At 39.6% G+C, this 24,145-nt stretch overlaps 1 pseudogene; it reads left to right on the top strand.

Annotated features, from left to right (window-relative positions):
- LOC122123334 overlaps window positions 1–22,752 on the top strand; it is a 28,331-nt pseudogene extending 5,579 nt beyond the window's left edge.
- The last annotated feature ends 1,393 nt before the right edge of the window (window positions 22,753–24,145 follow it).

The following is a 24,145-nucleotide window of genomic DNA, read 5'->3' as shown; positions in this document are numbered from 1 at the left end:
ACCTTGGTGCATTTTTCTTGGGTACATAAAACTATTAAAGATGAAGCCAGTCGCCCGTGGCTCACACCTGTAATCATAGCTACTCAGATAGCTGAGATTTGAGGATCACGGTTCAAAGCCTTTATTGGCAGGAAAATCCGTGAAATACTTTTTTTTTTTTTTTGGTCGGTCGTGGGGCTTGAACTCTGGGCCTGGGCGCTGTCCCTCAGCTCTTCAGCTCAATGCGAGTGCTCTCCCACTTGAGCTACAACACCACTTCCAGTTTTCTGATGTTTTTTTTGAGATAGGAGTCTCACGGTCTCTCTTACCCGGGCTGGCTTTGAACCGCGATCCTCAGATCTCAGCCTCCTGAGTAGCAAGGATTACAGGCGTGAGCCACCAGCGCCCAGCTCCTAATTTTTTTTTATCTCCAATAAAACCACCAGAAAACCAGGTAGCTCCAGTGGTAGAGCGCTAGCCTTGAGCTAAAGAGCTGAGGGAGTGCGCTCAGGCCCGGAGTTCAAGCACCTTGATCGAACAAACAAACAAACTATCAAAGATGGTAGGAAGAGTCCTAAAAAGAACTAAACATAGAATTATATAGGAATATGGTCCAGCATTTCTATGCTTGTGTGCAACAGTAGATAAAGCAGGGAGTACAACACATGCTTGGAGAATCACTTCTCAAACTCTACTCACAATAAGCAAAACATCGAAGCATGTAAAACAATAAATGTGTTCAAAGGAGAAAACTTTACTACATTTTATGGCAGGGATGGACTTTAAGTAAAATAAGCTAAATAAAAGACACCAGTCATAAAGGAACAGCCATGGTATAATTTCCCTTACTGAGCTTCCAAGGATCAACAAACTTGTGGAGCCCAAATATAGGATGATTCCAGAGACTGGGATAGAGAGGAACAGGAGCTGCCTATTAAATGATCAAATAGCTTCACAGATGGAAGATGAAAAGTGTTGTAGATGGATGGATGGAATGGCCTCACAACAGTGTGGCCCAGTGTTTTATCAATGAACTGTACACATAAGAATGGCTAATGTAGCCACACACAGTCTGAAACACAAGTATTCTCCCTGGACGTGGGAAACACAAGAAAGATTAGTTGCCAGCCTAGGCTACATAAGAAGATGAAGAGCTTGCTGGAGGTGGGTGGGGGAGCATAGTCGAGGAGATGGGGAGGCTGGGATGGTAGGGGAAAAACAAAGAGGAGGAGGCAACAATGCTTAATACGAAATGTACTCATTACCTTGCTCATGTAAGTGTAACCCCTCTGTATGGTATTTTCACAATAAATAAACTTATTTAACAAATAAGAGCTTGCTGCACTACATAGCAAGACCTGTCATCAAAAGGAACATGCAAAAATCAAGTTTTGGATTCATGGGTGACAAACATATCTATTTTACCTACTAAAATAACAAACAAACTGAAAGTGTTTGAGCACATGCTAAAACAGTGTTTAGTTGGAAATACACACTGCAAATAGCATAAATAACAAACACACATGGACAAAAAGTACAAATTATTATAATCTGTGTAGGTTTTGCAGATGATTTCACTGACTATTGCTCAAATGTGTCACATATTCCTGAACCATTTCTTCCACTAGATTCCAAAGGATACATCGTCAGACATGCTATTTAGTATTGAAGTTCCTGAGATTAAAGTTTACTGCATAGCAAATGTATGTCAGAATTTGCCATTAGTGATATTTCAAATATGAAAACCATAGTCACTATTGTTTATTTTCACAACCAGTTTCTATCTTATAATGTCAGTGAATACAAATATGCAAGCAGAACAAGAAGAAAAAGGAAAACTGCAGGAACCACATCAAATGAGGTTAAACCAGAGAAAGATAATAGAATCTGGGAAACTCAAATTATTTTATGTTTAGCAACAATTTTCCTGTATAATGAGTGAGAAAAATGTCAATTTTAAGAGCCATGTCACCAAAAGAACATTGATCAGTAAGAAAATCTAGTTCCCAGATAAACCATTTGAAGAAAAGAAAATTAAGAGGAAAATGGAGGAAAGAGAAGCAGAGAGAATGAAAGAGAAAAAGAGACAGAGAGAGAAATAGACAATGAGAGAAGAAAGAGAGAAATAAAACTAGTGAAGCCACATGGTGGTGGCTCATGCCTACAATCCTAGCTAGTCAGGTGGCTGAGATCTGCGCATAGAGGTTCAAAGCCAGCCCAGGCAGGACCATCTGTGAGACTCTTATCTCCAATTAACCACTAGAAAATTGGAAGTGGTGATGTGGCACCAGTGGTAGAATATTAGCCTTGAGCTGCAGAGTTTAAGTATAGCGACTAGGCCCAGAGTTCCAGAACCACGACTGAAAAAAAAAAGAAAGAAGGGATGGTAAAGGGAAACAAAGGAAGAGGCAACAATGTGTGATAAGAAATGTACTCACTATCTTGACCATGTAATTGTAACCTCTCTGTATGGTATTTTCACAATAAATAAATGTAATGCAAAAGAAAGAAAGCTAATAAACATGAAAAAAAGAATGAATTGGGAAAATAGGTAAGAGAACTCCTATGAGAGCACCATAGAGAAAAACAGAGATTTCTATAAATACCATCAAACTCAGCCTAAGTTTCAAGTAAAACAAAGACCACAAAGCAGTCCAAGAGTATTTACAGAGATTAATTGAAGTACTTAAAGCTCACTCAGTCCTGTAGAATACTTGAAGTTATGTTTGACCACACTATTTCAGCAAATCCAGTAAAATTTCATTAGGATAGTTTACTATTCCATATGAGGATGTGATGTCTGAGCAGTTGCTAGCCATCCTTCACCTTCTATGTGAAGTCATCTCCTAGGTGTCACTGAATCACATAACTAGTGGGACAACTTTCTCTCACACTAGAAAATGTAGAAACAAACAAGCATATCTGCACTTAACTTGGAATGTCAGATTTTATAATCTGCTAAATCTCCAAGCCATCTTTAGTTGTTTATTTTTTTGTCCATTGTGGGGCTTGAACTCTGGGCTTGGGTGCTGTCCCTGTGCTCTTCAGTTCAAGGTGAGCGCTCTACAGCTTGAGCCACAGCGCCACTTCCCTTTTTCTAGTAGTTTATAGGATAAAAGAATCTCAGATTTTCCTGCTCGGGCTGGCTCTGAACCCTGATCCTCAGCTCTCACCTCCTGAATAGCTTGGATTACAGGTGTGAGGCACCCGCACCTGGCTATATCTTTAGCATTTTTAGAAACATGTTCCTGAAGCTGAATCTTTTTTTTTTCTCTTCATCTATCTTGGACACCCTTAGGTTCATAATGGAATGTCAAACAAAGTGAAAAATAAAAGAAGCTCACTAGAGATCCTTTCATGCTTTCTTGCTGTTGACAATGAATAAAGATGCTGGAACCATGGCTTGGAGCGAAGGCAAATAAGGGAGTCAGAAAAGTACCTGTGTGATTTTATCCTAGATGTTCCTGTACAAAACATGATATGTGGGCTGGAAGAGCCTTGCTATGGGAGAAGAATCATTCCTGTCTTAAGAAGAGCATTAAAGTGTCCACTAAAGACATATGCATGGGGGCTCGGAAGGTGGCTCAGTGGTAGAGCACTTGCCTTGCATGCCTGAGGCCCTGGGTTCGATTCCTCAGCACCACATAAGAAAAAAGAAAAAAGCTGCAAGTGGCGCTGTGGCTCAAGTAGTAGAGCGCTAGCCTTGAGCTGAAGAGCTAAGGTACAGGGCCCAGGCCCAGAGTTCAGGCCCCAAGACCAGACCCTCCCCCAAAAAAAGAACAGAAAAAAAACCTAAAGCTCCTAAAAAGATTGTTGAAAAATTGAACCCAAAAAGGGAAAACATGTCACTTGTTCACTAAAAGTAATTATCACTGAAATACACCTAGGGATATATAAACTATTTTTCTATTAATATAAAGATATCATAGGAATCCATTGATTATTTGTACTCTACCTCATTTATTTACATATTCAAACACATGTATGTTATGAACATTATTTTCACACAAAGTTACAGAGATAAAATATATACAACACATATTTTTGTTTTATAATGTTTCAGTAATGGTTGTCATATGGCACATTTCCCTTTATGCAAATAATTACCATACCTTGTACAATGACTTGCAATTTGAGTTTGAACCTGCTTTGGCCAAAGGTACATCTGTAATAATGACATAAACACAGATTGAGAAGTCCCTCACTTTCCTAAGTAGTCATATTAAGCATCATGTCCATTCTGCTGGAGATACAGGGCCTAATAAAGATGCAAGATAAAATGCTGGTCAGAGGAGTGACAAAATCCCAGTCAACCATCCCCAGCCAAGGCACCAGTAGATTGAAGTCTTATGTGTTACTACACAATATTAAAAGAAAATACACCTCAAAATGGAGATCCATCAAAATTAAAACCAACAAATTATATCCCTATGTGCTTTTGCTTGTACTTATTGGTTGATTACACAGGATATTCTGTTATCGAGTAGTGATGTACTTTTTACAATTACTTAGAAAGGTAATTGTTAATATAAAATACATGACCTTTACAGTGACATATACAAAAAGTGAAAATCTATTCTGTATACATCATTGAGGTTGTTTTTGCTCAGAAAGACACTATGAATCCTTTAAAAGCAATACTTGCACATTACTACTGCGTTTTATTGTCACAAGAATGTTTTCTTACTTTGAAAAACTTAAAAGAATTTATTATAGACTAAGTGTTCACATTCACATTACTTAAGATCAGGAGTGTTACAGATTTCAAGGTGGGGACATTTTCTGTGTGTTTTGGGATTTGGACTGTCCTCATACACCTTAGTAACTGAACATCCTGCCTTGAAAATTTCAAGTTTTCTATTTCATATTATTGCATTAGAATATAATGTGAATTTTAAAAAGAGCATTGTAAGTGGGCTATCATGTTTAAGAGCTGTAATCTTAGGTATTCACAAGGCTGAGATCTGAGGAAAGTTAGTATTATCCTCACCTTTAGTCCTCAGCTCCACCCAGACCTGAGCACCTCCCAGACCTAGAGTTCCCTCCACACAGCTGGCCACTCCCTCTCTCATCTCAGACTCACCTGAGCATGTACTTAACTCACTTCCTGCCCCCCAGATCCTGTTGCAACCAGAAGAGGGACAAATGCTTGTGCTCCCTCTCCTGGGAAATATGGACCTTCTAATAAACCTTATACTAATCTTTCTCCTGTGCCTGCTTGTGGTCCCCTGGGAAGGACATGAAGGAACCCTACAAGGATCCCAGATTGAAGCCAGAGGGATATGGAAGTCTGAGAGACTTATCTCCAATAAACTACCAAAGTAGTGGGAAGTGCAAATGTGGCTTAAGTGGTAGAACATTATCATTGAACGGAATAATTTCAAGGTCAGTTTCCAGACCTTGAGTTCAAGAATCAGGACAGGCAGACACATATCAAGGGCATTTTATTGTATTCAAATTATATTTTAACAATTGTTTTTGGTATACATGTATAGGAAATCTCTCTCATTTTTTTTTGTCGGTGTGGGGCCTGAACTCTGAGCCTGGGCACTGTCCCTCTGACCTTCAGCTCAAAGCTAGCACTCTACTACTTGAGCCACAGTACACTGCTGGCTTTTTCTGCTTATTTGGTTCTGAGGAATCAAACCAGGGCTTCATTCACGCAAGGCAAGCACTCTACCACTGAACCACCTGCCCAGCCAGTCTTTCTCATTTTAAGTGATGTAAAATAGGCTAATTAAATTAGTAGAGAAATTGTAATTTGTCAGAACAGACACATCAATTGGAGTATATCTGTGCAAGCAGCATTTTGAAAGTTTCAAAAGCCATAGGAAATTCAGATGATGAAAAGAGGATCAGTATTTTTATATAAGACATTTTCAAGGAATGTTTACCATTCATTGGCTTCAATTCACAAAAAGCAAGTTAATAAAGTCACCTGGGTGAGTACCAGAATCTCTAGGTTCAGGAATATAAACGTACAACTCCTGACTCTCCTTGTCTGAAAATCAGAGGTTTGTGAGCCAATTTCTGGCACCTGGAGGAACAAGTGCTAATGGCAGCACAAACGTATGAGCCCTAAAATATCATCCACTCCAGCCTGGGGAAAAATGATAAGGGCACACTCTTGCTAGGAGCCTCAGATCCCTTCATGTTTCAGCTCTCAAGTTCCCCTGAAAAAGAGAATCTGGGCTTCTACCTCTTGGCTCTGACTATGGTGTGCAAAGCTGTACTTCAGAGCACCTCCAGCAGCAAGACAAAAGCAAAGTAACCCGAATTTGTAAACTAAAAACACAAACAGTGGACAAGGAGGCATTGGCACATCTGCCCCCCCATCCCCCTTCCCCCCACACACTTTCAAAGGATCTATGCCCCGATAGAAACTACAATTCCCAGAATGCAATGCACAATTCACCTAGAGGAAGTGGGCTTGTTACAGGGTTTTGACTTGCACAAGACACTTGGTCCTAAGTGTGCAAGGATGCATGGGAACCTTTCTCTCCCAGCTGAAGGAACTTAGGTGAGTTTCTTCTTGAAAATTCAGTTTACCAACATAAATATTGTGAGACCAATTAAAAACACAAATATATTAGAAGCATTGTATAATTTGGCTTTTTAATTCTTAGTTCTTTTAATATAATTGAGGTTATGAATCTACATAGATTTTATTTTTGTTTTTGTTCAAAAAGAACGTTCTGCTGAATGTAAATTATGTCTCTGTTTCTTCTTAAAGTTTTGAATATCTCCCCTCTCACTTTACAAAGGTATTTGCAGCTGGGTGCCAATGGCTCATGCCTGTAATGCTAGGTACTCAGGAAGCTGAGATATGAGGATCCCTGTTCAAAGCCAGCCTGAGCAGGAAATTTCATAAGCCTTATCTCCAACTAACCACCAAAAAATTGGAAGTGGCTTGTGGCTCAAGTGGTAGAGAGCTCACTTGAACTGAAAAACGCAGGGACAGTGCTCAGGCTGGTTTCAAGCCACAAGATCGACCAAAAAAAAAAAGTTCGTGCAGAGAGTAAAAAGAATGATTCTGGCATCATCTTCCCCTGTTCTAATATATATTCTGGAATGAAATAACAGAATTTAAAAACAGATATACTTTATAATCTTTGAATTAAATTGATTTGTCAAATTCTACTCATTACTTTCCCAGAAACTCCCAAATTCTATCTATGAAATTTTAAGGAGTGTTTGGTTATTTGTGTCTGAAATTTGCCTTTCCTTATAAAGAAAATCTCTCATTTTGTTGTTGGTCCTGTGGCTTGAACTCAGAACTTGGGCACTGTCTGTGAGCATTTGCTGTAATGTACTTGTCTTTCTTTTATTAATTGCTTCAGGGAAGTAGTGAAAAATTTCCTCTCAGGGGTTTCTTAGAAAATGGTACTCCTCCTCCAAGACTGTTAAAAAAAAAATGGTTGTCTGGGAAGATCAGGATGAATGTGGGAGGAGGTAGAGTTCAGGGCAGGTCAAGGTTCATGTGAACTTTCATTACTTGCTCCAATCCAGTCTGTTTTTACTTTTCTGTTTTGCATATCCTATTTTGTTTTGATTTTCTACCTCTTCTCTGACCCTAGAAGTTCCTGTCAGCAAGTCTAGGCCACATATCTAGGGGTCCTCAGACTTGTCTTCCCAGACTGTATCCATTACACTGTGGAATAAATCTTTTGCCTCCCTCCCTCATATCAGACATCCTAAGCTTGTCTCCTAAGGGTTTGTTGTGATTGTTGATGATCCTTTCCCCACATCATGACTGGGAAGGATTGTGTAGGAAATTTTCATGCCTGATATTCAGTCCTCCAGTGTAAGGGTTTTCCATCCCTCTTTTAGTGGACCTTAGCTATTCCTCATGAAAATGGAGATCCTGAGGCACATTTGGATGTATAGATGGCAACATTGGAGCACCTATAAAATATGAAGGAAAAAGAATTCTTTCTTTTTTTTTATGTGGCAAGTACATTTAATGGAAAGTTTTAAGAGACAAGCCTTTATTCATTGTTAAAGACAAAATGTTTTGAATTTATTAATATTTGTTACAGGAATTACTTCCCAAAAATGTTCATCACAGCTGGATTGAAAGAGTATTTGGGAAATGTGGCAACGTTGTTTACATAAGTATACCACATTATAAGTCTACTGGAGATCCAAAAGGATTTGCGTTTGTGGAGTTTGAAACAAAGGAGCAGGCAGCAAAAGCTATTGAGGTGGGTCCAAAGTGCAGTTCTCTTTTCAAAGGTAGAATTCTTTCTTTCTGTAAAAGTTAAAAGTAAGTTCCTGAGAGGCAAGGACATAAGGATCAGGTAAAAATGGGTGCTTCCTAGCCTAGCTGTGTCCCATAGTTGTCATTGTTCTTGGTTACATTTTTCAAACATTCATTTCTATGTATCATGTTTATTGTACTAATATAAATAGAATTTACTTACTACATTACGTTTGAATTGTTCATTGCTCACAGACGTAAGTCTCATTATTATACAAATATTATATCCTCTTACTTCATTGATCACAGTTATTGACTATTGCAGATCCTGAGGTAGAAGGTAAAAATATGTAAGGTATTCAGGGATAGATTATGGGTCTGACTTCCTTTGAAAGAAAAGGTGAAACAATGGAAAAAGATGGAGCTTAAGCATAACACTTGCAAAAATTCTTTGGCAGGAGATGTGGTGCATCCCTCTTGGGTTCCACTATGCCCAGCGATTCCCATGGTTGTGATGATCCATCGTCCTGGAGGGCCTGTGGATTTCACATCTTGTCCACTGGTCTGGTGGTAGGAGTCTCCCAGTATGTAAGGTAGGACTGGTCTCAGAGGAGTGACATGATCAGTGGTACCTTGCTGGCTCCCATGTTTGTCAGTTTGTGTGGACAAGCTCACCCTGACAACTTGAGCCTGACTGCTGCCATGAGGCCTATTTGAACTAATGCCTCTCACCATCCCATACCTCTGTTTCAGAGACCTGTCCTGTTTCATGGTTTTGTATCATTTACTGTGCAAGCTTGTGTTATGTATCCATACATGCTAGTAGTTGGGCTGGGTATGGTTTTCAAGGGTGGGGTGGTGTTTAATGCCTTTTGCAGGAAAAATTATGTTCTCACTAACTGCATGAGTAATCCTAGCTTACTGTGCAATCCCCTTAACTTACATTGCATGTTCAGTTGATAGAACCATGCTATAATAAGTTTGGGTCTCTGTTTGCTATTGAGGTTTAGAGGACTCTTAGCCATTGCTGCAGATTTTGGGGAATATTGGTTGCCCTCATTATTGCTACCCTGACTCTTCTTGCTAGTGCTCCTGCTTCTATCATCCTTGCAGAAACAATATATACAGCACAACATGTTAATACTTTAGTTTGAAACATTTCTGGTACCTTGGGATGCATATAGGAATGGACAAAATGATTGTGGTATGTTTTATGATTTAGAAACAGCAATGATGTATGTTGATAATCACATAGACCTGCTAAAGACCCAGTTAAAATGATGTGTCATGCTAATTGTCAGTACATCTGTGTTATCCCTCTTGAATATGATGGAAATATGATTTGGACCAATATCCAGTGACATATTTGAGGAATCTGGCCCTCTGATAATTTGAACTTAGACATTACGCAGCTTCAGGGTCAGATATCTGGTATTGGTCACTCCACCACGCAGGCTTAGCTGTATCACTTCTCCATTACCTGAAGGGATTCACCTTGGGAAATAGCACTCTTTTTGCTATTTCTTTTTTTTTTTAATTTTATTATATTTTATTTGAGAACATACTGTACAGAGGGGTTACAATTATATGGGCAGGATAATGCATACATTTCTTACCAAGCATTGCAGCCTCCTCCTTTGTTTACCCTTCACCTCCCTTCCCAGCCTCCCCCCTCCCCCCACCCAATCATACCCCCTCTCACCCCCCCCACACCGACATTGTAAAGCTGGTTTTGACATGACATTTTGTACTTCTCATTGTTGCATCAGGTCCACCTGAATCCTTAAACGACTTGTTTGTCCCCATCTCCTCCACATGTTATACTGACATCAAATATAGTGAAAGCGGGGGTTACACTGTGGGGGAGGGTTTGCTATTTCTTAGGCATTTTCCTGTTTCTTGTTTTGGTATATCTTTTTTCTTCCATTCTGCTGCTTTTTCCAGGTTCAGGCTGATAGACACTTGCTCAATTTACAAAATGAAAAAGGGGGAAATGGTGCAGACCCTGAGGTGCCAGGAGTTGGCAAGGGGTGAGCAAAAGATCCACAACCACGGACTCCAACCTTCAGTGCTATATGTACTTCACTTTTTGTCTGGGCCGGGGGGCTTACCTCTAGGAGTTTGGTGGACAAAGGTTGAACTAGAATGAGGAAAGATGCATATGGTATGCACTTGTTGACTCAGTGAGTCCTAGAGCAATGTGATGCAAGCACTGGACAGATCTAGAAAGTGTCTATAGCTAAGGTTATTGCTGGAATAAAGAGAGATTCATCATTGGCCTTCTCTCAGTCTGTTCCATTATCATCCCATTGCCCTTCCAGAGCACTGTTTGTGTTGTGGCTGTCCCGCAACAGTGGTAGAGTGCTTACCTAACATGCATGAAGCCCTGGTTCAAGTCCTCAGTACCACATACATAGAAAAAGCTGAATGTGGAATTGTTGCTCCAGTACTAGGGTGCTAATGTGGAGCAAAAACTTTGGGACAGTGTCCATGCACTGAGTTCAAGCCCCAAGGCTGGGACATAAAAGAGAAGAAATGCAAGCTGGGTGCTGGTACCTCATGTCTTTAATCCTAGCGATTCCAAAGGCTGAAACTTGAGGATTGCAGTCCAAAGTCAGCCTGGCCAGCATTGTCTGTGAGACACTTATCTCCAATAAAAACCAGAAAACCAGAATTGGTGCTTTAGCTCTAAATGTAGAGCACTTGACTTGAGATGAAGGGCTGAGAGATGGTTCCTAGGCTCACAGTTCAAGTGGCATGACCAAAAACCAAACCAAACAAAACAAAAGGATAAAGGAATAAAGAAATTCATCACAAATGTAGGCTTGAACAATGAAAACTATATTTCAGGGATGGGATGGTGGTTCAGTGGTTGAGTGCTTGCCTTGCATGCATGAGGCCCTGGTTTTGATTCCTCAGCACCACATGATAAAAAAAAAGCTGGAAGTGGCGCTGTGGCTCAAGTGGTGGAGCGCCAGCCTTGAGCTGAAGAGCTGAGGCACAGCACCCAGGTCCAGAGTTCAGGCCCCATGACTGGACCCCCGCACCCCAAAAAAAAGAAAAAGAAAAGAAAACTGCATTTCACAGGTATTCTAGGGAGTGCCCCAGTTTTTTCCTGATCCTTATCTCTTTGTGTCTCAGGAATTTAGTTTTAGGGAGGATTTTTTTTTTTTTTTGGTCCTGGGGCTTGAACTCTGGGCCTGAGCACTTGTCTGTCAGCTCTTCAGCTCAAGGAGAGCGATCTACTACTTGAGCCACAGTGCCACTTCCCAGGAATTTAGTTTTAAAGAATGAAATTATTTTTTCTTTATATTGTTAGAGGTGCTTTTAAGTTGAAGTCTATACATTCAAATATGCTCTTTGATTCTCATTTTCATGAGGAATATTTCTGGTCCACAATAGAGACATGGAGAACCCATACATTGGAGAACTAAAATTCATATGTGAAAGTTTCCAATCCAGTCTTTCCCAATTATTTTTTATGGAAGGGATTACAAAAAAATCACAATAAACATGTAAGAGACAAGGGTAGGTTCTCTAATAAGAGAGAGGGAGACTGTTGCAGACCCTGGGGTGCCTGCCAGGAGTAGACAAAATGTGAGCAAAGGCTCCAGGGCCATTGTCTCCCACCCTCAGGACTGCAAGTCCTTGCCCTTTCTTGGTTTGAGGATGTGTGTGTTCTAGTTTTTTGGCCTGGGGCTTTAACTGACAGGAGGCTTGGGTGGAAAAGATGTATTGAAATAGAATGAGGAAAGATGTGTGCTGTTTACATTTTTGGGCACAGTGGGTCTAGGCCAATATTACACAAGCATTGGGACTTATAGCAGAATTGTGCCATCAGCCATCTCTCTGTCTCCTTAATTATCATCCCACTGGCTCTCAGAGCCTTGCTTGTGCTCTGATGGGATTGTGGCAGGAGACAAAGATTTACTGCATACTTTAATGGTTAAGGTCTGAGAAGACAAGTCTGAGGTCCCCTAGATATGTAGCCTAAAGCTACTGAGAGGAACTGTTAGGATCAGAGAAGAGGTAAGAATTCTAAAGAGATTTTCACATGCAAAATGGAAAGACAAAAGCATACTGGTTTGCAAATGATTAAGCTTCACATCAACATAGCCTAGCATAAACTTCACTCTTCTATCTCTCCTGCATTCATCCTGACCCCCCTAACCACTATCTCTTTGAAGGGGAATGGAGGTGATGTGCCTTGTTCATAAGAATCCCTGTTTGGGAAATTTTCACTAGTAACCTGAAGAAATTCTTAAAGGAAATGCAAATAGAGCATAACAAATGCTCACAGACAGTGCCCAAGCTCTGAGTTCAAGCCATAGGACCAACAACAAAACAAAACATAAAATCCTTAAATGAAATGCAAAATTATAAAAAAAAACAAAAACTCATTTGATTTAATAGATAGAATTGGGGAGTTTCTGGAAAATTAATTGTTAGATTTTGTGAAATCCAAATCACCAGAAGTATTATGCTGCATATTTACATAACAATCTCACTATTTTATGCCACTGTATATATTACAGCAATGGGAAATGACCAAGGTATAAGTTTAGTGGTTGTGAATACCTTTGTAAAGTAAGAGGAGATGTATTAAAAAAATTTAAGACAAAACAGAGATATAATTTACATTCAGTAGAAGGCAGGCATTGAATAAACAGAAAGGTATAAGCAACGCCGTCTCATAACCTTAATTTCATTATTAGAATTAAGAATCGAAAAGCCAATGTAGCCAATTCTCCCCATATATATCCATTTTCTGGTTGGTCTTATGTATTTCAAGAGGAAACAGTGGTTTTCAAGAAACTGAGCTTAACTTCCACAACAGGGAGAGAAAAGTCCTAATGCACACAAGCACACTTGTTCCCAGGTATGTAGGAGGGTGGCACCGAGCATTGTGGGAATTGTAGTCTCCCGGAGGCTATTTTCTTTGAAAGTCCTGGGTTGTTTTTGTTTTTTGGAGGGTGGAGGTGGGGCAGAAGATGCTTTTGCGCATGCGTCTCCCCGCCCACCACCTGCGTTTTAGTCTGCGTCTTCCGGATTCTTTTCCTTTGCCTGGCTGCTGGAAGTGCGCAGAAATACAGTTTGGCCTTCCACAGGTGGGAGCCAGGAGGCTGGCGCCCAGCTCTGTGCAGTGGAGCTTGGGAGCTGTAACTTGAAGGAATCTCAGGCTTTGGAACTGATGTCAGGTAGGAATTGTGTGATTGCTGTGGGAGTCTCCCCTCCACAGGTTTCTGTTTGTTTTTCTGTTTCTGTTTGTTTGGTGGGGGGTGAACTCTGGGCCTGCAAGCAGCATTCCTGAGCTCCTCAGCTCAGAGGGAGAGCTTGATACTTGAACCAAAGCGCCTACTTCCCTCTCCATGCTTTTCTCCAGTATGGAGTTGATAATTTGCTTGAGGTTCAAATGTCTGAGAGCAAGCTGGGTGATTGTCCAGACCAGGAGAGCCCAAGAATTGTGCATTTGTACTCCAAGACCAAGGGATTCTTCTATTAACCCATATGACTTTATTTGCTTTGCCTAGGTGTAAGAGGAGTACAGGAAGAATTCTAGTGAAATTGTGAGGTGTGTGCCTGCCTTGAGTTCTCTTACATTGAAGTTGTATTTTGGCTTCTGTGATTTTTCTCCTAGAGATATTTTAATCTATTTGGCTTGAGTTTTTAATCTCCTGGCTTGAGTTCACAAGTGTTTGTATTCGACACTGTTTCTAGAGACAGTTGTACACTGGATATTGGAGTATTGAGTGCTGGTCCTGTATTTTTAGGAATGAAGCCTAGCAATGTTTGAAGCAGAGCACCCTATGAATAGGAATCTCTATCCTAAATGAACAGACCTTGTCAATTCTGAGAAGCCCTAAAGGGAAGAAGCAGAAAAGCAAGGAAGGGGAAGATGTTGCTAGCTTCCTTTGCCTTAGGCAAAAATAGTTGCTACTTCCCTGAGCACCAGATTCACGTGGAACTCTTTCCTACACCACTCTCAATCACTTTGTGTTGTTGCAAGATTAAACTAATTTCTAGGAGGCATGATGAGCTGGATTGAGGAATAAGCCAGAGCATAGTTATGAGAGGGTACCTGAGGCTGTGCTTTGGGATGGTGGGGTAATTGTTATGACTGAAAGTATCTATTCATGTAGTAATCCCTAACCCTGTTTTTGCTAATTTATTCAGCCTGTTAACACTGTGATTTTTAGTATGTAATCATGCAAACTTACATTAAATGTGCCATCTATGGATTTGCTAATGCTAGCTCTAATTGGTTGGTTGTGCTTGGTTGTACAGAAAGTGTTGGTCTGGGACATGTGGCCTAAAAAGAAAATTCACAGAAGAAAACTTGAGGTAATATGTCTTATGCAAGTTTGTATGCTCTGTAGGTGTTACTTATCTTCAGGTGTGTCACGCCTATATCGATTATTTTATGTTGTATCTTTAGGATGGCCAAGGTTCTTCGCATGACTGTTTAGGGAAATGAACGTTAGGGACTTTTCAAACCTGGGTTTACCTCATCTTTACTCATGTCCCTTTGGACAAAGCATTTTAAATGGCAAATTGCTAATCATTGCATATGTGTGCAATGGGTAGAGTGAAATGTGCCATTTGACATCCATTATTGAAGTAGTATAACATAAGAAATATATTCTATATACATTTTTCTCTCTAACTTTGGGGGGAAATTACTGAGTTACATCATACATGTTATCCACGGTGTTTAAATATGTAAATGAATAAGGTAGAACACAAATTACAATGGATTCCTATGATACTTTTGTATTAAAAAAGCAGTTCATGGGCTTGAAAAGTGGCTCAGTGGTAGAGTGCTTGCCTTGTATGTATGAGGTCCTGGGTTCGATTCCTCAGCACCACATAAGCAGAAACCGCTGGAAGTGGTGCTGTGGCTCAAGTGGTAGAGCACTAGCCTTGAGGTAAAGAGCTGAGGGACAGAGCCCAGGCCCAGAGTTGAGGCACCTTGAATGGCAAAAAAAAAAAAAAAGGAAAATAAAGTACTTCATACATCCCTAAGTATATTCAGTAATAATAACTTTTAGTGGAAATATGTGTTTTTGCTTTCAATTATTCAATAATTCCAGTGGGGCCATTCATTTCTTTGAATTTAGTGTGTACATAAACATAGAAATTAGTTGCTTTAATAATATCTATCTAACAGGAAATTGACTGGATTTGTTTATTGGACACTTTAATGCTCTGCCTGAGACATTAAAGATTCTTTGCTTATAAGAAGGCTTTACTTTTTCAGGTAAAAATAAATAAAAATTTTAAAAAAAGTTTACGGTTTTGCATCCCATGTATCATGTTTGCAAGAGGAAATTCTGGGCCCAAAATCTCACATATTCATTTCTGAATGCATCATTTCCCTTATATCCCAGCCATGTTTCCAGAATCTTCTGCTCGTTGTCAGCAGCAAGACAAAATGAATGGATCTCTGGTAAGTAGTTTTATTATTTTTCATTTGTTTTCCATTCCATTATATGAACCTAAAGATGTCCAAGAATTAAAAACAATACCAACCACACAGATTCAGCCTCAGTACCATTTTCATAAATCAGATAAAGAAGGCTTGTAAATTAGCAGATAAGGATTGCTTGTAGGTTTAGCAGATCAAATGGTTATATTCTAAGTTGAATTCAGATTAGCTTCAGAATGTCTAGGTTTCATCTTGTCATAAAATGTAGTCCTACCTGTTATGTGATGTAATGACACCAAGCAGGTTACTTCTCATGGAAAGTGAAGGATAGATTGCCACCAGATCACTTCCTCATGAGTAACATTAAACTATCTCAATGAAATTTTCTTGGAATTGCTGAAATAGTGTGGTCATACATACCTTCATGTGTTCTTAAGGAATGATTAACCTAAATGTACTTACATTACTCTGCATATATAGTTCTTGGACTGCTTCATGGTCTTGGTCTTACTTGAAACTTCGCCTGTATTTGTTGCTAAGCTTTATGGTCTTTCTACAAATTCCTGTTTGTTTTCTAAAGTATTCTGAAAAGATTTCTTTCCTCTATTTTCTCTCTCTATTTTTTATTTTCTTTTTTTTGTTGTTTTTTTTGTCGGTCGTGGGGCTTGAACTCTGGGCCTGGGTGCTGTCCCTCAGCTCTTCAGCTCAAGGCGAGCGCTCTACCACTTGAGCTACAGTGCAACTTCTGGTTTTCTGGTGGTTTATTGGAGATAGGAGTCTCACGGTCTCTCCTGCCCGGGCTGGCTTTGAACCGCGATCCTCAGAACTCTATTTTTGATTTTCTACTCGCTAGTGTTGGTTATTTTTCTCTTTCTTTCTCTTTGTATCTAGCTTTCTATCATTTTTTTCTTTTTTTGTTCCCTCTTTCCTCCATATGTGTCTCAGTTGTTTCTTTTCTTCAAATGATCTATCTGGAACAAGATTTTCGTAGTGATCAGCTTTAAGTTGCTGACATGCCTCTTAGGATTGACATTTTTCTTACCAGTAGTATAGGAAAATTATTGCCTAGAGAGTTCTACAGGATTCCAGAAACAAAGAAAAGTAGAGACACACAAAAACACAAACAGATAGACGTACGGGAAACCAGGGTTCCAAAGGCTCTCTGGCACTTTGTCCCTGGGCGCCAGAAAGCTCCTATAGTTCCTTGAGTGCACACTGGGAAGATTACCTTTGATAACATGCAAAAATGAAGTATCTGCCAGGTGTTGGTGGCTCACGCCTGTAATCCTAGCTACTCAGGAGGCTGAGATCTGAGAATCGCGGTTCAAAGCCAGCCCGGGCAGGAGAGACTGTGAGACTCCTATCTCCAAATAATCACCAGAAAACTGGAAGTGGCGCTGTGGCTCAAGTGGTAGAGCACTCGCCTTTAAGAGCTAAGGGACAGCGCCCAGGCCCAGAGTTCAAGCCCCACGGCCGACAAAAAAAAAAAAAAAAAAGAAGTATCTATATTAATAGTACAATCAGAGCCATAACAGGTTGTGAGGAAAACATGTTTCCTTATTCTCCTGAGACAGAAGACTGTCGCCCAGAGAAAATGCAGACATGGAGGTCACCTTACCTAGCCTTCAAGGTCAACAGCACCTCAGTTTCAGATGCTATCTTTCCAACAGTAAGGAAAAGGCCTGCACTCCAGTCTCTTAACCCTCTCCAGAATTCTCTTTTAAGCCTTCTGCAGCCAGCTCTCACTTCTCTCAGTGCTGTCAGGCTGGAATTCCAACTTCTCAAACCTTTTTCCCTTCAGCCAACTTCAGAGTTCCCTACAGAAAAGTACTTCCTTCTACCAATTGATACACTACAAGAAAATCTGTTTTCTCCTGATTTTGTGTTGGTCTAACTTCATTTGATGTGGTATTTAATTTTGTTTTTCCATCCCACTACTGTTGAATATTTTAATTCACTGCCAGTATAAGATTGGAACTAGTGTTGAAAAAAAAAATAATACAGTGACAAGATGTTCTCAATTAGAAATATCACTTGCCGCAAAATCTCACAGATGTTTGCTCACTAATTGATTTTGATCTCTGAGGTATTTCACTATTAACTAACACAAGTGAAAATATATCCTTAGAGATACTCTGGAGAAAGGATTCAAGAATATGTGATGCGTTTGAGCATTTGGTCATATTTATCATTTTTGTCATCTTGAGTGTCCCTTGAGCCTCTCTATATTTGCCTTCACCTTCCATGAAGGCCTATTAAAATGAAAACCTTGTCAAGGAACATTTTTTTCCCTCCCACCTATATTTTGTATTGTAGAATGTAGGCAAAGTTCACAAAATTTCATGGTAGCAGTTCTTTTCTACATAAGAAGGAAATATCAGGGTATCTATGACCACATTTCAATATTTAGCATTTAAACCAAACATGGTAAACCACGGATATTTTTATGTGGGAACTCAATTAAATCTTATAAGGGCCTAATCAATCATTAGTTACTTTCTGGAGTACTGTTACTGTTTTTTGAACATTCATGTGGACACTGCTTTTCATAGATCTAGCAATGCTCTATGTTCTGTATTCCATGTGATATTCTGAATGTGTGCTGCTTGCTTTTGAGAGTACTTGTTAATAGAAGGTCTAAATAGGATTTATGGTGAAGCAGTATGTGTAAATGCAGGAAAAATATTGGTTTAATTCATTTTTACCCTGGTATGTACTGAAATTTTATCAAAAATGATAATATAATTTTTCAGACACCTCCTTAGACTTAATGTTATCATGCCAGATTATTGTCTCCTTAGAGTTTTTATCTTGTCTCTTCTGCTAGCAGCAGAAATGTGATTGCATGCATTATGGAAACTGTAATTTTTTATTGGTCTTGGGGCTTGAATTCTGGGTCTGGTTGTTTTCCCTCAGCTCTTCAAGTCAAGGTGAGTGCTACCACTTGAGTGACAGTGCTACTTTCATTTTCTGGTGGTTTATTGGAGATAAGTGTCTCATGGACTTTCCTGCCTGGACTGGCCTTGAACCTTGATCCTCAGACCTCAGCCTCCTGAATAGCTAGGATTGCAGGTATAAGCCACCAGCGCCCCACAAATCTGAGTATTTTAATGACCAGGTTTATGTATTGTCAAATATTTCTAGTTTGGTATTTAATTCTCCCAATGAATAGATAACAAAGGTAGCTGCAAACATTTTATGTAAGACAAAAGTATACATGCAGCATAATGAAATTCCAGGTTGGAATTCTCATAACCCAGGTCTAATTTCTTGATGGAAATGTGCCATTACAGAAGCTGGTGTCATTTGATGATGTGGCTGTGGACTTCACCTGGAAGGAGTGGCAGGATCTGGATCCTGGTCTGAGGACCCTTCATAGAGATGTAATGCTGGAGACCTATAGCAACCTCATGTTCTTGGGTGAGCAAAGGTTATTTTTACTTGGAAGATCAAGTGCTTTTATTTTATTTATTTTTATTTTTTATTTTTTGGGTCCGGTCGTGGGGCCTGAACTCTGGGCCTGGGCACTGTCCCTCAGCTCTTCAGCTCAAGGCTAGCGCTTTACCACTTGAGCCACAGTGCCACTTCCGGATTTTTTCTTTTTGCTTATGTGGTGCTGAGGAATCGAACCCAGGGCCTCATGCATGCAAGGCAAGCGCTCTACCACTGAGCCACCTTCCCAGCCCCGAGTGCTTTTATTTTAGTAGACATTAGACTATGTTACTTAGGGAGAAGATTCCAGTCCATTCCCAGGTAAAAAACTGCTGGTATAAAAGCCAGTCAAATTTGAGTCTGAGAGCTTGGTGTTGTTTGTCTTTCACACTAGTGCTTGAGCCACAATTCTATTTTCACTTTTGTTTTGGGGTATATTCTGTGTTTCCGTGCCCAAGTTGGTTTCAAACCTGCCTCTTCTGATCTCACCTCCTAAATATAGGATTACAGGTGTAAGCCTTTGGACCATTACATTTTCAAAAAAAAGATTGCAGGCCATGGGAAGTGTCATTTTTTTCTAAGGGAAACTTCAACTTCATTATATGTAACACAAGAGCTAATTTTATTCTCGTTTTTTAAGAAGGCAAATCAGTATTTGGACAATAGTTCTAAGCTATGATCTACTAATAGGAGACTGACTTCCTAGACTTGGGTAATTGTTATAGGTGGATCTAGAGTCCAGAATAGAACATACATTACTACTGACAGTATGCTCTGGAAATCAGTAGGTGAAAGTGTGTATTTGTAAACCAAACCTGATACAGGGTTTAGTGGTTCAAGCTACAAATCCTAGATACTCCGGAGGCTGACATCTGAAGGTTTCAGTTTGAAACCAGCAGCTGTAAAAAATTGACCATGAGACTATCTCCAATTAACCATTCAAAAACTAGAAACGTAGTGAAGACTCAAACTAGTAGAATGCTAGCTTTTAGCAAAAGAGCTGAGTTCAAGCCATGCAGTTGGCAAAATAAACCCAAAGGTGGATTCTACTCCACAATGGAGCAGTTAAGAATTGAGAAACCATGGGTTTGGAAGTTGGCTCAGTGGTAGAGGAATTGCCTTCCATGCATGAGTCCCTGTGTTCAATTCTTCAGCAGCACATAAGCAGAAAATAAAAGCCGGAATTGGCATTATGGCTCATGTGATACAGTGTTAGTCTTGAGCTGAAGATCTGCCGGACAGTGCCCAGGACCAGAGTTCAGGTCCCACAACAAGACTGCCCCCACAACAACAATTGAGGAACCACATTTAGGAGCAACCTTGTGAACAGGATGTCTGCGACCTTATGTTAATGATGACCCAGCACGACAAATTGTTCTCCACTGTTTCTTATTCATAGGGCTCTGTGTACCTAAACCAGAATTGATTGTGAGGCTGGAGCAAGGTTCAGAACCATGGATAAGAGAAGCCTCAGACAAGAATTTCACAGGTGAGTTAAAGCATCTACAATGCTAATGATGGGTCCAGAGCCCAGTTGATCTGTTTATCTTGAGCTGTACAGAGCAATAGTATTCTTGTCAATCCAGAATTCACTGGGGACAAACTGAATTTGGTGTGCCATTGTAGTTAATATTAGCAACTCTCCTTGTCTGTAGAGAAGTCATTGTTTAAGAGAAAAAGACAATAGGACATGTACAAAAGGAGATCTCATTTTCTTTTAAACTAGTATTATGCAGGTAGGAGGAAAATAGGAGAATGGTAGTGCTGCTATTCTCTCATCAGGACAATAGCTTATGAGTTGTGCTGGGCATAGAGTGACATTCAGAATGGAAGCATTAAGAGTATGTAGATGAACAATTTGAGTAAATATTTCCTAGAAAAAAATAGAAAAATCTGAAATACAGAAAAACATTATTTTCCATTGTAAAATGTCAGTACTACATTCATAGTTAGTATGTTGCAGAGAAAAGTTTATATTCTGCAGAAAACAATGCTTTGATATTTGAAAATCTTGTAACACTTAAAATGTGAGAAAATACCTTTACAGTAAGGAATTTATGGACTTCATTTATGTTTTTGTCTATTTTTCTGTTATGCATTTTAGATGTCCCACAAATGGAGGATGTGATTAGCACCTGTCAGGAAAGTCACAATAAATATCTCTCTGAAGTAGCAGTCATGAATAGTAACCCAGGGGAGGAAAAAGTGAGACTTATAAGAAGTTTTAATTTGAGCTCAAAACAGAAGTCAGAACTGATTAAGAATAATGTGAACTCCTTAGGAATGAGCACAGAAAAGGTCACTGGGAATCAGAACATGAGTGTTTTCAGTGAACCTGGTAAGATGTGTGCTGTATATAGTCCTCATTTGTCTTCTATAGTTGAAGAATATAAACAATATAAAAGGTCTTTCACCGAGAAGACACACCCTATTGTCCCTCAGAGAACATACACAGGAAAGAAACCATATGAAAGTAAAATGTGTGGAAAGATTTTCACCAGTAAGGCATATCTTACTGTCCATGAGAGAAGACACCAAAATGAGAATCTTTTTGAATGTAACATGTGTGAAATGTCTTTTACCTTGAAGTCAAACCTAACTCTCCACCAGAGAACGCACACAAGAAAGAATCCTTATGAATGTAACATTTGTGGAAAGTCTTTCACCTGGAAGTCAAACCTCACTATCCATGAGAGAACACACACAGAAGAGAAAACTTGAATGTAACATGTGTGGAAAGTCTTTCGCCAAAAAGGCATGCCTTACTAACCACCAGAGAACACATACTAGAGAGAAACGTTTTGAATGTAACATCTGTGGTAAGTCTTTCACCCAGAAATCAAAGCTTACTGTCCACCAGAGAACACACACAAGAGAAAAACCTTTTGAATGTAACATGTGTGTTAAGTCTTTCACCCAGAAGTCAACTCTCACTGTCCATCAGAGAATACACACAGGAAAGAAACCTTATGAATGTAACATGTGTGGAAAGTCTTTCATCCAGAAGTCAGAGCTTACTGTCCACCAGAAAAGACACACAGGCGAGAAACCTTTTGAATGTAACATGTGTAAAATGTCTTTTGCCTGGAAATCAAGCCTTACTGTCCACCAGAGAACACACACAGGAAAGAAACCTTATGAATGTAACCTGTGTGGAAAGTCTTTCACCCAGAAGTCACACCTTATTGTCCACCAGAGAACACACACTGGAAAGAAACCTTATGAATGTAACATGTGTGGAAATTCTTTCACCAAGAAGCCAAACCTTACTGTCCACCAGAGAACACACACAGGAAAGAAACCTTATGAATGTAACGTGTGTGGAAAGTCTTTCACCCAGAAGGCACACCTTACTGTCCACCAGAGAACACACACTGGAAAGAAACCTTATGAATGTAACGTGTGTGGAAATTCTTTCACCAAGAAGTCAAACCTTACTGTCCACTAGAGAACACACACAGGAAAGAAACCTTATGAATGTAACGTGTGTGGAAAGTCTTTCACCCAGAAGGCACACCTTACTGTCCACCAGAGAACACACACTGGAAAGAAACCTTATGAATGTAACGTGTGTGGAAAGTCTTTCACCCAGAAGGCACACCTTACTGTCCACCAGAGAACACACACAGGAAAGAAACCTTATGAATGTAACATGTGTGAAAGGTCTTTTACCTGGAAGTCAAACCTTACTGTCCACCAGAGAACACACACAGGAAAGAAACCTTATGAATATAACGTGTGTGGAAAGTCTTTCACCCAGAAGCTACACTTTACTGTCCACCAGAGAACACACACGAGAGAAACCTTATGAATGTAACGTGTGGAAAGTCTTTCACCAAGAAGTCAAACCTTACTGTCCAACAGAGAACACACACAGGAAAGAAACCTTATCATGTAACGTGTATGGAAAGTCTTTCACCCAGAAGGTACACATTACTGTCCATTAGAGAACACATACAGGAGAGAAACATTATGAATGTAACATGTGTGGAAAGTCTTTCACCAAGAAATCAAACCTTACTGTCCATCAGAAAACAAACACAGGAACGAAACCTTATGAATGTCATATGTGTGGAAAATATTTCAGCCAAGAGCTCCAAGTTACTGTCCATCAGGGAGCACACACAAGAGAGAAATTTTATGAATGTAAGCTATGTGGAAAGTCTTTCACCCAAAACATACACCTTTCTGTCCATCAGAAAAAACCCCACCAGAGAGAAATGTTATGTATATAGCAGGCATGGAAATTCTTTCACCTGGAAGGCACACCATAACATCCATCACAGAACACAAGGAGAGAAACCTTATGAATGCAACCAGTGTGGAAAGACCTGGAGGTCATAGCTTAACACACATAAGTTGATTCACACAAATGAAATAACTTAGGATTGTACCAAATGGGAAAGTCTTTGATCTGTAAGAAAATTAAAATTGCAATACAGAACCTATACAGGATAGAGACCTTATGATATAGCACATGTGGAGTCCTCTAACTACAAGATACAACTCAGGGTTCATCATAGAACACACAAAACACACAGACACACACACACACAAACACACAACCTCACACTCAAAGAGGAGAGAAATCCTATGTAGCAAAAATTAATGGAAAGGTTTTCAAGAAACAGTCCTAACTCAGTTTGCATCAGAGAACAGACACAGGTGAGAAAATACAAATGTAACAATTGTGGAAAGTCCTTTACCAAGTATTCATGGATCCAAGTTCATAGGACACACAGCAGAGTAATCTTAAAAATATTACAAATGTGGAAATCCTTTGATCAGAAAGGAATACCTCATGTTCATCAGAGAACTGACTCACATAGGAGAAAAGAAAGTAGTGCATAGATCATACGTGAAATGACTTTCAATCAGAACTGAGTCCTCAGCATATGTGAGAGCATAGACAGGTAAGAAATTATGAGTATAGAAAACATTTTGCCAGGAGTCAAATCTGAACAGGTATTAGAGACCTGGACACATGACAGAATCTCTGTAAATATAAACATGAGAGGAAGTCTTTCAACCAGAAGACAACCCTCAGCAAGTATTAGAACATTCACCCAGGAAAGAAACCCATTGTAGGAAAATCTTTGTCAGAAAAC

Source organism: Dipodomys spectabilis, unplaced genomic scaffold (assembly GCF_019054845.1).
Source record: "Dipodomys spectabilis isolate Male_0828 unplaced genomic scaffold, ASM1905484v1 ptg000227l, whole genome shotgun sequence".
Lineage (NCBI taxonomy): Eukaryota > Metazoa > Chordata > Mammalia > Rodentia > Heteromyidae > Dipodomys > Dipodomys spectabilis.
The sequence above is the reverse complement of the archived record's forward strand: the minus strand, read 5'-3'. Positions and strand labels throughout refer to the sequence as shown.